This window comes from Coptis chinensis, chromosome 1, assembly GCF_015680905.1.
Source record: "Coptis chinensis isolate HL-2020 chromosome 1, ASM1568090v1, whole genome shotgun sequence".
In the NCBI taxonomy this organism is placed as follows: Eukaryota; Viridiplantae; Streptophyta; class Magnoliopsida; order Ranunculales; family Ranunculaceae; genus Coptis; species Coptis chinensis.
The window spans coordinates 12,467,625-12,484,582 of record NC_141456.1 but is presented as its reverse complement, the minus strand read 5'-3'; the positions used below and the strand labels follow the sequence as shown (position 1 = coordinate 12,484,582).

Here is a 16,958-nt window from a genome sequence, read left to right as displayed (position 1 = left end):
AAATGTTTTAAGTTCTTGGGCCCTAGCTTGTTTTGTTTGGGCCCAGATTCTATTTTAAGTTTTGGGCCCGATTTTGGTTGTTTTGTTTGGGCCAGTTTCTTTTGGTTTTGTTTGGGCCCGGATTCTATTTTAAGTTGTTGGGCTCGGTTTAGATTAAGTGGTTGGGCCAAAATCTAACTAGTTTTCTTGGACCAGTTTAATTTAAAGATTTTCAGGCCGAATCCAATTATGTTTGGGCCGATTCAAGATAAGTTTTGGGCCTAAACACTAGTTAGTTATTGGGCCGGATTAATCCGTTGTTTCGGACCAGTTCCATATTAATTTGTGGACCAGTTCAATATAAGGTTTGGGCTTGGCCAGTTGGGTCCGAACCTTTACCTTGGTCATGAGCCCATGAACCATGGACCTTTGCCCTTAGCCATGAACCATGGCTATGATCCTGAACCTGTCGAACACGGAAACGACAGTTTGACTTTGATCATGACATGTTGACTTTGATTTTGACCATGATATGTTGACTTTTCCAGTTTTTTCACCTATTTGATTTGTATGGACAAATATAGTAATAAAATATTGTCGATATTATATAACTTGGTTGGTCATTATCTAATTAAGATTTGACGTTGATATTGTGACATTATATAATATGTTGGGATATATATATATAATGCAATATGTTTGGGAGAAATAAATGTATAAACACTCCATTATTATATATGTGAGATGCTACTATGAGGTAGCATAGTATTGGTGAATATTTGCCCACGGGAGTGTGGTGTAGTGCAATAATATATTGGCACGTGAAAGTATGAAAATGGTTATGAGATATATTGAGATATTTTTATATATTGTGGCTTAGTGCAATAAGGCAATTGACCTGTACGTGATATAGTGGATTTATTATGAGTCATTAATGTATGACACTTGAATAAATTACGTAACGAAAATCCTAGAACCTAGCTACCACAACTCATGTGATTGGCCCTTCCGGGCGTTTTTAATCTGAATGGCCTTTCGGGCGCCCTTCCGGGCGTTTCAAGATAAAGCTGAATGGCCCTCCGGCGTAACCCGAATAGTGGCTTGATTATTCCGTTCGCGAAAATAGAACGAGACGCCAGCGATATTTTATTTGAATAGTGGCATTACTTACATAATTGCTTCCGTGTGAGGATTTTACGGTGTCGCGGCATCCATTTCGTGGTGGTTACGCACGGAGTGGTTCATTATGTAAGGGGAGGCATGTGGATGTACATGTTCGGCGTTGGGTAGCGATTGTGGTAGCCGGGGAAACTAGGTAAGACATAGATCTGACGTGATTTTAGGGACACACAAAGAAAGTCTAAATTAATATAATTATGGTAATATGTTGGTAAATGATATATCTTTAGATAGGTGATTGTATATGATTTGGTCTGGTTAGTATTTTAGTTAGAACCTAAAAGCCTTCCGTGGAGAAACTAAATGCCTTTTTATTATGCGTATGGTATGTTGTATTAGTTGTTGGAAGTTAAAAGCCTCGATTGGAGGAACTACACCGCCTAGATTATTGTACTTAAGTATGTTATATTAGTCGTTGAAAGTTAAGGCGCCTCGGTGGAGGAACTAACTGCCGTATGGATTATGTATATATTTGTATAAATATATGTTGTTTTTAGAGCTACTCACACCAGCATTGTTATAATGCTGACCCGATTTGCATGTTGGCTTATCGGGTGTGTTCATTCAATGAACATAGTTGATAAGTTTTGACAGGTTTAGTGATGAAGAAGATTGGTTGCTGCTTGTGGTTTGCGTTAGCATTGCATCTCAGGATGTGTTTTGTTTTCCCTTAAGGTGATATAGGTTTTTCAGTTGAGGCAATATTATTTGTATTTTCATTTGTAATTTTAATTAAAGAGTTGTTGAAAGGAGATTTGTAAGTAATCAGTATTTGAGAATTTTTGAAATGAATAGGACTTTTGTATAATAGAAATTTTTATTGGTTTTTAATTATCCGCATATTTAAAATGTTTATGGGTTTTTGGAAGTGGAGAGTGCGTCACACCTCGGAGATCAAAGAGTCGGGGACAAATAATGTTTTTCCGAATTCTGTCGAAATTCGGGGTGTGACACAGATTCTAGATGGACCAAAGCTATGGCAGAAGAAATGGCAGCGCTAAAAAAGAATACTACTTGGGAACTTGTAATCTTACCAAAGGGAAAGAAGATAGTGGGGTGCAGATGGGTATTTACAGTCAAGCTCAAAGCAGATGGGGCTATTGAGAGATACAAAGCTCGCCTGGTTGCGAAAGGGTATACACAATCTTATGGTGTAGATTATCAAGAAACTTTTGCACCGGTTTCTAAACTCAATACTGTGAGAGTACTTTTGTCATTAACAGCTAACAAAGATTGGCCTCTTTTTCAGTTTGATGTAAAAAATGCTTTTCTGCATGGAGATCTTACTGAAAAAGTATATATGGATCCTCCCCCAGGTATACCAAAATACTTAGATACAACAATGGTTTGTAAACTAAAGAAGGCATTGTATGGGTTAAAACAATCTCCAAGAGCTTGGTACGGCAGGTTCACCAAGTTTATGAAGAAGTTTGGCTACAAACAAAGCAACTCGGATCACACTTTGTTTTTAAAACACAGAAGAGGTAAAATTACTGCTTTGATTATCTATGTTGATGATATGGTGGTGACTGGTGATGATCATGAGGAGATTTCTAGTTTACAACAGTATCTGGCTTCTGAGTTTGAAATGAAACAGCTCAGAGACCTTAAATATTTCCTTGGGATTGAGGTAACCCGACCAAAAAATGGTATTTTCTTATCCCAGCGGAAATATATTCTTGATTTATTATCTGAGACTGGAATGCTCGGATGTAAGCCAATTGATACTCCCATTGAGTAGAACCACAAACTATTTATGTGTTTGAATGCAACTCCTACCGATAAGGGTAGATATCAGAAGCTTGTAGGGAAACTGATCTATTTATCGCATACCAAGCCAGATATTGCATATGCGGTTAGTGTCGTGAGTCAATTCATACATGACCCACATAAACCTCATATGGATGTTGTAGAGAGCATATTGAGATATTTGAAATCTGCTCCGGGTAAAGCCTTATTGTTCTCGAACTAAAAGTAGATGGCTACACTGATGCAGATTGGGCAGGCTCAGCCGACAACAGAAGGTCTACCTCAGGATACTTCCCTTTTGTAGGTGGAACCCTTGTGACTTGGAGGAGTAAAAAACAGATAGTAGTATTGAGATAAAGTGCTGAAGCTGAATATAGAGGTATATCATATGGGGTATATGAGTTGGTGTGGTTAAGAAACTTGTTGACAGACTTAGGTGATAAACCAAAAGTGGAAATGAACCTGTATTGTGACAATACGTCAGCTATAGAGATAGCTCATAATCCTGTTCAACATGATCGGACGAAGTATGTGGAGATTGATAGACATTTTATCAAAGAGAAACTTAAAGCTGGAATTATTACTTTTCCATTTGTAAAGTCTGAAGACCAATTAGCAGATGTCCTTACTAAAGCAGTGGCTAGCAAGGTTTTTAATGATTCTCTTATCAAGTTGGGTATGTGCGATATCTACGCACCAACTTGAGGGGGTGCTGAAATAAGATAAAGCGCGGGGCGCGCCCTTGGCCAGGCAAAGTCAAGCGTGGGGCGCGCTTACTCTCCTGGAGGTTTATCAAGACAAGAGCGCGGGGCGCGCCCTTGTCTAGGCATATCCAAGCGCGGGGCGCACTTACTCTCCTAGAGGTTCATCAAGACAAGAGCGCGGGGCTCGCGCGCTTACTCTTCTGGAGGTTCGTCAAGGCAAGAGCGCGGGGCACACCCTTGTCCAAACATATCCAAACGCGAGGCGCTCTTACTCTTTTCAAGTTGGGCATGTGCATATCCACGCACCAACTTGAGGGGGGGGGGGTGTTAGAATATTTGTTACTATATTTAGTATTAGGAAGTATCTTGTGTATTTAGTAAAAGTATTATCTTCTCCTAGATATGTGGATCTAGGAGATCTTTGTATTCATGTATATGTACTACTAGAAACATCAATAAACATTATCAGAGATATCCATTAAAACATCTCTGACAATAGAACTGCACAATAATGTGATCCGTCAATCATAATTTCATAAAAAAAAAAAAAAAAAAAAAACAGTATCTTCAAAGTATCCTTTCACCATTAGTCCATAAGCCAGGAAGAAAGTTATAACAACCTAACTCTTACCTGTGTATGGAACCTGTGATATCCTTTCACCATTTGTTGTTGATTAATGTGATATCCTTATTTGCTTAACCTGATATTTGGATACTTTGTGCTTCATTATATAGAAAGAGAGAGAAAAAGGCAACAATGCTTGTATGTAGGTGGTACAAAAATAGGTTATGGTTACAAATTAGTCTTTTTTATTATTTCGTGCTTTCTAATTTCAAGTTCCATTTTCAGAATGTCAACCCTGCTTGACAAATCATAGATGTCCAAACCTAGGGGCAGTGATGAGTATATAAAAGGAGTAGAATTGTTTATTAGGTTTACAAACTATAAGAGTGAAGCAGAAAGCTTGTTCTCGTGTCCATGTTTGAAGTGTAGAAATGGGCATGGGAAGATCCCTCTTGGTATGGTTCATTATCACCTGTTGCATCATGGTATAGATACATCATACACTGTGTGGTTTGTTCATGGTGAAAGAGATGCAGAAAAACTTGAGACATTTTTAATGTCAAATAGTGTTGATGAAGAGATTGATATAGATCATTTTTATGAAGAGGGAGACATTGATGCATATCAAGAAGGGGTGGATCTCGTCAATGACGTTTTTGGAAGAGTTGGTGAAAATGCTGATGCTTTTGTGGAGGATATTAGAAGAAATGAAATCGAAGATTGGTCTAATTTAGAGTTTAATGCTCACTAGGATTGCCAAACTAGAAAGTATAAGTCTATTTTAGATGATGCAAAACTGCCTTTGTACCCTTCATGTGTAGGAAAGCAAACAAAATGGCCATAGTTGAGGTGTATAACCTAAAAGTTCGGCATGGTTGGTCCGATAATAGCTTGAGTGATTTCCTCCAAACAGTGAAGAATTGGTTACTAGAAGAGAACACATTACCAAATAGCACTTATGAAGCAAAAAAAATTATCAAAGCTGTGGGAATGGATTACGAGACGATAGATGCTTGCCCGAATGATTGTATTCTCTATTGGGGTGATGAAAATAAAACAACACAATTTTGTTCCATATGTCATACATCTAGATGGAAGTTGGAGTACTTGACAAAAGACCAACCAACAAAAGTTCCCGCTAAAGTTTTGAGATATTTTCCTCTTATACCAAGGCTAAAAAGGCTATACAGGTTAGTGTACTCGAGTAGAAAATAATTGATTGTGTGTCATATTGTCTATTGTTGGTTTATTAAGATTATAACTAATGATTTTTTTTTTCTACAACATACCATGGATAGCTGAACTAATGACTTGGCATGTTAAGATAACGCCATCCACTGAAGTCATGCGGCATCCGGTTGATTCTCCTGCTTGGCTTAAGGTAAATACCACTTGGCCTAACTTCGCCGAGGAAGCACGCAATGTGCATTTAGGACTTGCAACATATGGTTTTAATCCATTTAGCCATTTAAGTAGCGCTTATAGTTGTTGGCCCGTTATTATAGTACCTTATAATCTGCCTCCTTATTGCATGAGGAAAGAATTTTTGATGTTGACTCTATTGATTCCAGGTCCAAGAACTCCAAATAAGAACATTGATACTTATTTACAGCCATTGGTTGTTGAGTTGAATGAGCTATGGCGTAGTGGAGTGGCTGCTTATGATTCCCATGCTAAAAAAACATTTAATTTAAAAGCTATATTGTTGTGGACAATTCACGATTTACCTGCATATGGGAGTGTATCGGGTTGTGTAACACAAGGAGCATATGCTTGTCCTGTTTGTGCTGAGGGAACCCATGCTGAGAGACTTCATAATGGCAAGAAACATGTTTATCAAGGCTCTAGAAGATTTCTTCATTTAGATCATGTATTTAGGACAGAAACAACAATTTTTGATAATGAAGAAGAACACAATATCTTTCCTAAGAGGTTGACAGGTTTAGAAGTCGAACAAATGGTTAAAGATATTCAAATGGAAGTTGGTAAATCTAAAGGAAAGAAAGGGAGGAGTCGGGGAAAGGGAAAGAAATATAAGAGTCATGGAAAAGGAAAGAAGATAAAGAATCCGAGAAAACTAACTGCGTGGTACAAGAAATCAATTCTCTTCGAATTGGATTATAGGAAGGTAATTTTTGTCTTTATTTGAGTTTTTTCACACTTATATAGTTATATGTTAAATTTAACTATGGATATCAATTTCTGCAGGACTTAACTTTTTTTCACAATCTTAATGTCGTGCATGTTGAGAAAAATGTTGCCAACCATCTTTTATCGACAATATTGGATGTCAAAGAGAAAACAAAAGATGTGATGAGTTCTCGTGAAGACTTGAAGAGGTTGAAAATAAGAAAGAAGTTGTGGTTAAAGCAAAAAGATTGTAAGACAGTTAAACCAAAGGCACCTTTCACTTTTAAGACGTAGTGAAAAAGAGTTGTTTTGTTATGCGTTGCATGAGTTAAAGGTGCCAAAAGGTTATAGCTCAAGTTGGAGACGTCGTGTGAACATGGAAAACCTTGAAATTAAAGGGCTCAAGTCACATGATTACCATGTAATCATGCAACAGTTGCTACCGGTGTTGTTACAACATGCGTTCTCACAACACAAGACGTAATCATGCAACAGTTGCTACCGGTGTTGTTACAACATGCGTTCTCACAACACAAGACTTTACGCACTGCTATTCAACATATCTGTAGTTTTTTTAATGTCTTGTGTGCAAAAGAAATTAGAGTGGATGATCTTACTATCTCTAAAAATCGTCTTGTCGAGGCAATGTGTGTACTGGAAAAGTTTTTTCCCCCGTCTTTTTTTGTTATTAGCATTAACTTAATGCTTCAATTAGCTGATGACGCATTGGCTTGCGGCCCTATTTGGTTCCGTTGGATTTAACCTTTCGAAAGGTAAGTCTCTATTATTTGTTCTCTTGTTCTATGTTTTTTATTTTATTACTTGGGGTGTTAACTGATAATTAAAATGTAACTTGACAGGTTAATGAAAGTTTATAAAGGCTATGTGAAGAACTTTTCACATCCTGAAGGGTGCATTGCAGAGCGTTACCTTGAAGAGGAGTCGATTTTGTATTCTATAGAGTATATGCTGAATGGTGAGAAAGGAAGCCACAAGCGTTCACATCAAGGGTTCTTAGATGCAGGTGGTAAATATGTGGATGAAGGACCTTTAGGGAAAAGCAAATATGTAAGGTTATCTAACTTACAGTTTGAACAAGTGCGTAAATGGGTTATACACTGCCATGATGGGATCCATTCTTGGAAGAAGTAATGATTCTACTCATATTTTTATACAGTAAAAAGTAAAAAGTACGTACACATATTATAGATTAATTTTATTATTCATGTAACAGGGAGTATGAAGCCTACTTAAGATCAATCACCACAAGTGGGCGGAAGAGAAAGAGAAGCGTGCTAAAGAGTAAACAAATTGATTTCATTCATTGGCTGCATAAGCAGGTTTGTTTAGGTTTCTTTTCCTTTAAAGCATCTTTAATTATGCCCATTGAATTTAAGGTAGTGAGGTCAATAAAGTAAATCCTTAATTTCTATTGTAGTTGGAACATGTTGAAGGCGAGTCTCGCTTGAAGCGGTTAGCAGATGGTCCTAAATTCAAGGCAATATCTTATAACATATATCGTATCAATGGTTTTGTCTTCTCTACGAGCCAACGTGATACCAAAAGGGTAACACAGAATAGCGGGGTCTATATGAACGCATTCACTAACTACTGGGCTAGGGATAGGAATTACAAGGTAGTGGAGACAACCTACTATGGGGTCGTGAGGCATATATTTGAGTTGGATTATACTGATTTCAGCCAAGTTGTATTTTGCTGTGACTGGGTCAAAGTTGAGGATAGAACAACCGGTTGCAAAGTTGATCTTAATACAAATTTGGTTATAGTGAATATGGAAAAAGTCAAGGGAAGGAACCGAGAAGAGGACGAACCTTTCATTTTAGCATCTCAAGCATACCAAGTGTTCTACTCTAAGGATCCATTGAGGCCCGAATGGTTTAATGTTTTCTGGGCACCTAAATCAATGAATAAGGATGTTGATGCGCTTGAAGTTCCTATTCAGTTACATTCCACCATTGGCGAGTGTTGCTTCTAAACCTATGAATGACAAGATATAGACTTCCTAATTCTCATGAAGGTACTGCCTGTTCACACTTTTACTTATTCATTCTAATTCTGTTCACACTTTTACTTATTGACCTTGGATTGTGAAAGTTGACTTTATATTATTCACTTGTCAATAGAAGTAGATAAATATCAGCTAATTGGATTATGCATTTTTTGTCGTTGTACGGAATCTCATTTTAATTTGATTTATAACTAATATATACTGATAAACATATGACTACGAATAGAAGGTGAGAGAACGATAGGCTGATGTCTTACTTTTGTTTCGGGCGGGGCGTATTACTCTTGTAGACTAGTAGCCAATGCCATGCTCCTTTATTTGTAAAACCATATCTTTGTTTAGGAGTTTTGAATATTTTTTATTCTCCAAATGTTTCAACTTGGCTAACTGTGTTATTACTCACTTGGTACAAACTGTTATTACATTTAATACTAAAATAGACAAATCATTTGTTCCACATCTTAGTGATAAACATTGTCCGGAAAATCTTTGTTGTTTGGAGGTTGATGATCATACGTTATGTAATCATTTTATTTGTAAGATTTTTGATGAATAAGATTGAAAGTTTATTAAGATAAGTAATCAAGATATGGTTGCTCAAAATGTCATTAGATATAACACAAAATAACACTTAAAATTCTTGGAATCTATTGCCAATTCCTTGAAATACTTCTTCAGTTTTTTTTTCTTCTGTAAATTTTTCATAGCAAAATAGAGAATGAATCCCGAAAAGTCAGGACAATGGCTAGAAAAAGCATTGTTAAATCTCTGCAAAAATAAATAAACGGGTATTCAATTAGATGCAGATATAATCTCTGGTCTCGTTTCTTACTGTGAACTTGCTCCACCTGAAGATGCCCAAGAATATCTCAATGTAATCAATCACTCTCTTTACATATTCAATCTATTCATATAGCTTTCTAACTGTTTTGATAATTGGGTGTTGTTTAGTTTCTAGTTTAAGGTATAAAAAAGAATACTTTATTGATAAGATTATGGAATATTGGTGTTTGTTCATGATTTCTATGATGGGCTTTTTCATAATTTAAAAAACATTGAAGAAGAAAAAAGAATGTTTCTTTATACTCCATAAGAGTGTTCCTAGTTTGTAATGCCATTGTCTCATAACACTAAGAAAGTGATTGAGTCAGTGCAGTTTTCAATTTTGTTGGTTCTGTTATTGGCTTATATTACATTCTCTTCCATATTTTTGTCTGCAAGTTACTGATGAAATAAGTGACACTCAGATGTACTTGCTTGCAAGTTGTATTAAGGAGAGCAACGATTTACTGTTAAGGTGGGGTATCAATTTGCGTTCTTTCTTATCACAGCTCTTCTTAAATTTGATAAGGTTACTGATTTCGCAGGTAAATTTTTTCTGCTTATATCGCTTAATTTCACATTTTTAGCTCAAACTATTACTTGTTCATAAAGCTACAAGTGGTGGGGTTCTATGTTGCTTGACGATTACTAGCTAGAAACTTCCATAAGCTTTACCTACTCAAATTTTCTATCTTTTTTTGGTTCCTATAATTGATTTGGAACGGATATGGAGTGTTCCAAAATTTTCATTTGGAACGGATCTAAGGTGTTCCCTGGTTTTCATTTGGAACGGTTGGAAAGTGTCTCAGAACAACTTTGTAACGGAGTGCATCCGTTCCAAATTATAAAACAGGAACACACCAAAAGTGTTCTCACAATTTTGGAACACAGGTAACAGGAACCCTAGTTGTCCGTTCCAAAACAGAAAAAATGCTGTAGTATGGAGCTGCAACACCTGTCTCAGGACTTTCAAATGATGGTAAAGCTCCAACATTCGCCTTTCCTACGCTTCTTTCTTCAGGTGCTGCTGGAGCAATGAAAAAGGAGAAACTATGAAGGAAATTCTAAAAATGCATGGCCTGGACTCATGAAATCTCCTTTGACTTTATATGTGTCGATGTGTTATAATTTGTAATACGTATGAATAAGGTGTAAAGGAACCAAGGTTTGTAACTGTAATATCTGGAAGCCTGTTTGTTGGATTTTATCATCCTTCATCTCCTAATACCAGGGTAATTATTGGTAATATAATGCACAAGAAAGTTAAATAACTATGGCGTATTTAAGAATATGATTACTTGTTTAATCAGCTTCTTGAGAGCTTTATTCTATCTACTTCTTTTATCCAAGGACAACGTTTTTCTAAGGAGTAAGTACTTATCCAGATTTTGGAGGAATGAACCCTTCACTGCACTGAACTAGATTTTGATCAATGATGGATCTTACCAAAATAACTCTGCCATTTCCCTTTTTCCCCGCTTTCCACATTGATCCAGTTATGAACATTGATTGTTCATACCTACCCATGCTGAACATCAACTATAAACATTGATTGTGGCTATGAAAACATGAACCCAAAACAGATATGAACAATAATTGTTCATACCCCAAATTATGAGCATTAGTTATGAACAATAAATGCTCACACCCAAAACAGATATGAACATTGATTGTTCATACCTTCTTTAGGTATGAACAATCAGTGTTCATACAAAAAAAAAGCATGAACCTAAAACATATATGAACATTGATTGTTCATACTTACTTAAAAAAAACATGAACCAAAAACAGATATGAACATTGATTGTTCATACCCAAAACATATATGAACAATAAATGTTCATACCCAAAACAGATATGAAAAATACGTGTTCATACCAACAAAAAAACATGAACCCAAAGCAGATATGAACAATAAATATTTATACCCAAAACAGATATGAACAATACGTGTTCATACTTAAAGTAGGTATGAACAATACGTGTTCAACAGTAAAAAATGAACAATCATTGTTTGATTAACATTAAAATTTTAGAGGATCTTGGTGGAATCGAACCACCATCACCTTTGGATATCTCCAAAGTGCTCACCCATTTGAGCTAAAGATCTACTAGGGTTTAATTAAAATAAATAAAAATAAAAAAATAAAAAAAATAAAATGATAATAGTGTGATACTTCATCTTCAATGTCTTTGATTTTTTGGATAATGGTTGCCATCTTTGTTCAACTTCTTTAAAATAACTGAAGCTTCGCACAACTTCGTCTATTTCTCGACTTTGGTTTTAGGTTTTTTCTCTCGTAATTTCGTTTGATTAAAACAGGGAAGGGGTTTTGGGTTTTCTCTCTCGTAATTTCGTTTGATTAAAACAGAAAAGGGATTCGATTTGTAGTTTGATGAGGTGCGTCATGAATAAAAAAATCAGGTCAGTTGGAGAAGAAAGGGGTTTTGGGTTTTATCACTCGTAATTTTATTTATTAACAAAAAATGGTAAAAGTGGTATTTAAGAAATATAAAATAAATCCGGCCAACTTATTTTGTCTTTGAGAGTTATTAAAATCAAGAAATTGGGTCCGTGAGTTATTTCATTGATGAAAATGGTTTTGTGAGTCATTATCACAAAACCCTGTCCTCTACAGTTGTTTTGAATTGAAATTGGGCCTTGCCGTTCTAACTAGTTGAAGATCGGCATCGCTTTAAGTTGGCAATATCTGTCTTGTCTATTGTGTATTTGATTAAAAATTTGTTGCTTGAAAATTAAATTCCTAAGTGCAAGTTAGTAGACTTCCATGGAAGAAGTTCCCATCAGCTGAAATCTTGATGAGAAAATAAACATAGCTTCCTTTTCTTGTTAGAGTAGAGTAATGGAGTGTTTCTTCAAGAAAATTAGTGCCAGCATCGAATGGGAAATAGAAATAAATCAATCAGAAAATCTTGGTTAGGACATATATTTCGAAGGGAAGCTTCCCTAAAAGTTAAGATGAAGAAGACTCAGATCTGATCAATCAGTAATAACTAATGACACGCTTCCACTCTATTTTTCACCTACATAATGACCAAACTTTGAGTGCGGCCTACTAGCCTACTGCTGTGTCTGCTAAAGCTTCAAGTTTGGCCGTCCCATTTAGCAACATAAAAAGGATCTGTTATTACAACATACTCAAAGAAGCCTAATCTTCTGGTAATTAAAGACACGAAGATGGTTAAAGTGAGTACTCCTTTAAAGACTAGAAATTATACCACTCTATTATTGGCACTACGATAACAACATTCCAGCTGTGAAAGTTTCCTATTCAAATGAACAGTGACATTCGAGCGTGTATATAGAGTAGAAGCATGGAGGAAAGAAGACTCAGGTCAAGAGCTTCAAAATAGTTGTTCAAGCAAGTTCTCAAAATCAAATATATTCCGATCCAATCTCTTCAAAGCGTATTATACTTTCAGCTTCAATTCTCTGTTATGGCTGATAAAGAGAAAACAACTAGTCCCAAAGGGAAAGTAGCTGCGGTAGCTAAAGAGGCTGTCACCAAAGTTGCAGGGAAGGTGGGGAAATCCGCTGTCGCCAACCTGCTTGGTAAAGCCTCCAAAAGTAACAAACAAGAGGATAACTCCCAAACTTCGCAAAATAGCGAACCCCAGGAGAAGAGTGCTCCTGTTGTCAAGTGACCAAAATTTGTAGTTGTTCAATGGTTATGTACTCGTGGAGTCGCTTTCATGTAATATTAAGCTTTATACTATATCTAAGCTGTATAATAAGGAAAGCAAAGCGTGAATAATGGCACACTTGCTAAAATACGCAGTTTTTCAGGTCTGAAATATATATATTTTTTTCGATAATCCTGAAATATGGGACTTCAGAATAATAAGGTATTCTTACTTTTCATTTGTTAACTTTAGTGATACATATTTATGTCAATAAATACTATTAATTGACAAGTGAATCAAAATACCCCCTAATTTCCAACATAAATTTTATCGATAGACACAAAAATAAGACAACCACTGGGTTAAGTTCTTCTATAAGTTTTGGGAAGTCTGAACCGCTCTTCGCACAGTTAACGTCATGAACCCCGAACCCAAGTTTTAACTGTTTTAAGACATCTAGCAGAACTTCAATTTATGGCTGTTAATGATTTCCAGTCTCTCAATGTTTTAGCTGTATATGAGGTGATCTGATCCGCTATTGATGTAATTACCTGCAATCAAATGCATGAGGGCATCTCCAATGGGGGGTGTAAACCGTATAGAGTGGAAATTTTACACCCCAAATGTAAAAAATCTTTCTAATGGGAGTGTTATACCGTAGGTAAGAGTATTAGTTGATAGAGAGGGTGGAGAATTCCCTCTCACTATTAGCTAATAAAAAGCCCGGGTGACACTCGAACAGACGTCTGACTAAAAAATAAATTTGGGCATCTCCAATGGAGGGTGTAAACCGTATAGAGTGTAAAATTTACACTCTAAACATAAAAAAAATATTTTCCAATAGGGGTAGTATACCGTAGGTAATAGACTATTAACTAATAGAAAGGGTGGGGAATTTCCCATCCGGCTATTAGTTGATAAATAGCTCAGGAAACAGTCAACATGACGTTTCAATAAACTTTATTTCCACGCGTCACTCAAACACACGTGTGTCTGCAAAAAAAAAAAAACCAAAGCTGGAAAGAGAACAGATGAAGACGCTTTCGTCACTTTACAACAAGAGAATCAGAAAATGTGCGACCAGGCCACCTCCAACACCAAAAATTAGAGAAGTCAAACGAAATAGCCAACGCAATCCAGATCGCTCAAAAGATGTTAGAACCGTACAAGGCATCATCATTCACCACAGAAATCAGAGACAAGCAGCTTCATTCAGAGTTCATCCAGTCAAAGTTTTCGTTGTACGACGGTACCTCCTGCTCAGGCGAGTACATAGCTCGCTTCAGTCAAATCCTTGCACTCTACAGCCATCCAGACTACGACTACCTGAAGTGCAAACTTTTTCCAGCCAGTTTGAAGGACGAAGCAATAGACTGGTTTTACACACTCCCTCCTGATTCGATTAGTAACTTCGACAAACTAGCTGAGATGTTCACAGCAAAGTTCGTCCACAACAGAAAGAAGAGAGCCGACCTGGACTCCTTGTTTTAGCTCAAGCAAGCTCATGGCGAAACGATCCGAGTCTTCCTAGGACGTTTTAAGAAGGACCTTCTCTCGCTGGAATCAGGACTCAGTGACGGCTTTGCAATTTTTGCGTTCACAAACGCCCTATTAGACAACTCCAACCTAGCAGGGTCCCTCATGCACAACAAGCCAGAAACCTCAGCCGACCTCTATCACAGAGTCGACAATTACATTAAGTACAAAGAATGGCTGGCCCAGCACAAAGGCAAAGAAGTCCTTGCAGTAAGCAACGAGCGAGGATCCAAAGAAAGCAATCAGTACTCAGACAACAACAACAACAACAACAACAACAAGAGAGCCAACTCCACCAAGCCTTCATACACAAAGAGGGAATTCTCCAGTTTCTCCAGGAAGCCATCCCGAATCCTGAAGAAGATATATACAGTACCATTTTTCAAGCCCACCATCAACAAGGTGATTCCAATCCCAGAACGTCCATACTGCCATTTTCACAAGCTCCACCACCATGACACTAATGAATGTTGGAGCCTCAAGCACTACCTCCAAGACTTGGTAGAGGAGGGCAAATTGAAAGAGTTCCTGCCACAGAGCGACCTGAGGTACAAGCTGGATGCCAAGCGCTACAGAAGCAGAAGCCGCAGTAACGAACGACCTGCCAACAACAAAAACAGAAGCAGGAGCAGAGCACCACGACGATCTACATCTCCAGGTCGGTCGAGGCACAACAGGAGACAACACTCCTCCAACAACGATGAGGAGAAAGTAATCAACATGATTACAGACACATCAAACAACGAAACCTCAGGTCGGGAGAAGCGCAGAAGAGTAGGAGCGCTTCAAGAGATCTACCACCTCTCACACAAAGCTGAGATGATCAACCCCACCAATCCTCAAGCAACAACAACAATTTCATTCACTGAAGAGGACCTAGAAAAGGTGTGCCTACTCCACAATGATGCCTTAGTAGTGCATGTAAAAATCAATAGGTGGACAGTCAAGAGAGTCCTCATCGACCCAAGCAGCTCGTGCGACATACTTTTCTATCAAACTTACAAGGACATGCACCTGCCAAACTCAGTGATGATAGAATCAAATGCACCGCTCTACGGGTTCAACGGAAATCGCACAGATGCCATTGGAGATGTCATCTTGCCAGTCTCCATTGGAGAGAAGGAAGACATGGTCAAAACTTCAACACGCTTCAGTGTGATCGATGTCAGATCGTCCTACACCGCCATTATAGGACGTCGTTGGATTCACAAGATCTAAGCAATTCCATCAACCCTACATCAGGTCCTGCGATTTTCTGGTCCCAGAGGCATCATGGAGCTCAGAAGCAACCAACTGGAAGCTCACCAATGCAATTAGGTCAGCACAACGACCTCACCCAAGCCTCAAGTCGTTGACGCCAAAGATGTCCCAAAGAGGCAAGATCCTCAAACATCCAACCCTCCAGCAACTGCATCAGAAAAGCTCAAAGGAAAACAAGCTCAAATAGAACCAGGAGAGAAAGTCAATTTGGGCACAACTGATGACCCAAAATTTGTCTATGTAGGGGCTGATTTAGACCCCAAGCTCAAGGAGCAACTTGTCAAATTTCTATCTCTCAAAAAAGATGTTTTTGCTTGATCGTATATCGATATGCCAGGAATCAACCCTCAGGTCGCTTGCCACAAGTTAAATGTAGATCCAACTGTCAAGCCTATCAAACAACCCAGGAAATTAGCACTCAAGTTTCAAAAGGCCATCAACGAATAGATAGAAAAGCTCAAAAATGTTGGATTCATTAAAGAAGTCGAGTACTCGACCTGGCTAGCCAACATTGCAGCCGTTCCAAAGAAGAATGGTCAGGCACGACTTTGCATAGACTTCACCAACGTCAACAAGCACTGCCTAAAGGACAGCTTCCCCCTACCAAAGATCGACATACTGGTAGATCAAACTTGCGGTCATGAGCTTTTGTCATTTATGGACGCATAAAGTGGGTACAACCAAATACCGCTTGCAGAAGAAGATCAAGAAAAACGTCCTTCATAACCGAGCAAGGTACGTTCTGCTACAACATCCTACCATTCGGCTTGAAGAACATAGGTGCGACCTACCAAAGACTGGTCACCAAAATGTTCAAAGACTTGCTAGGAGACACTATGGAAGTCTACATAGACGACATGATGGTCAAAAGCAAAAAGGCGGGCGATCACATCTCCCACCTACAAGAAGCCTTTGAACGACTTTGCCAAAACAAAATGAAGCTCAACCCAGCCAAATGCGTATTCGGAGTAGCCTTAGGGAAATTCTTAGGTTACCTCATTTCATAAAGACGCATTGAAGCAAACCCAGAACAGATACGAGCTCTCCTTGAAATGCCAGAACCAACTACAAAGCAACAAATCCACAAGTTATCTAGCATGGTTTCAGCCCTCAATAGGTTCATCTCAAGAGCATCTGACAAGTGCAGACCATTCCTGCAAATACTCAAAAAGGGAGCAACTTTCACTTGGACAGACGAGTGCCATAAAGCCTTCAACAACCTGAAAGCTTATTTATCAACTCCACCCGTCCTGTCCAAGCCAGAAGAAGGAGAAACACTGGGGCTGTACCTTGCAACTAATGACTTCGCAATGCTTTCAGATTCAACTAATGACAACTAATGGAGTCAAAAAGCCGGTCT

General features: G+C 37.9%; 1 long non-coding RNA gene across 1 annotated transcript in view; it reads left to right on the top strand.

Moving 5' to 3' along the window:
- Positions 1-13,104, top strand: part of LOC147522205 (uncharacterized) — a 70,203-nt gene extending 57,099 nt beyond the window's left edge. Inside the window, exon 2 of the long non-coding RNA XR_015212608.1 lies at positions 13,025-13,104. This is a non-coding gene — a long non-coding RNA (uncharacterized LOC147522205). The remainder of the gene's footprint in view (positions 1-13,024) is intronic.
- Positions 13,105-16,958: the final 3,854 nt, after the last annotated feature.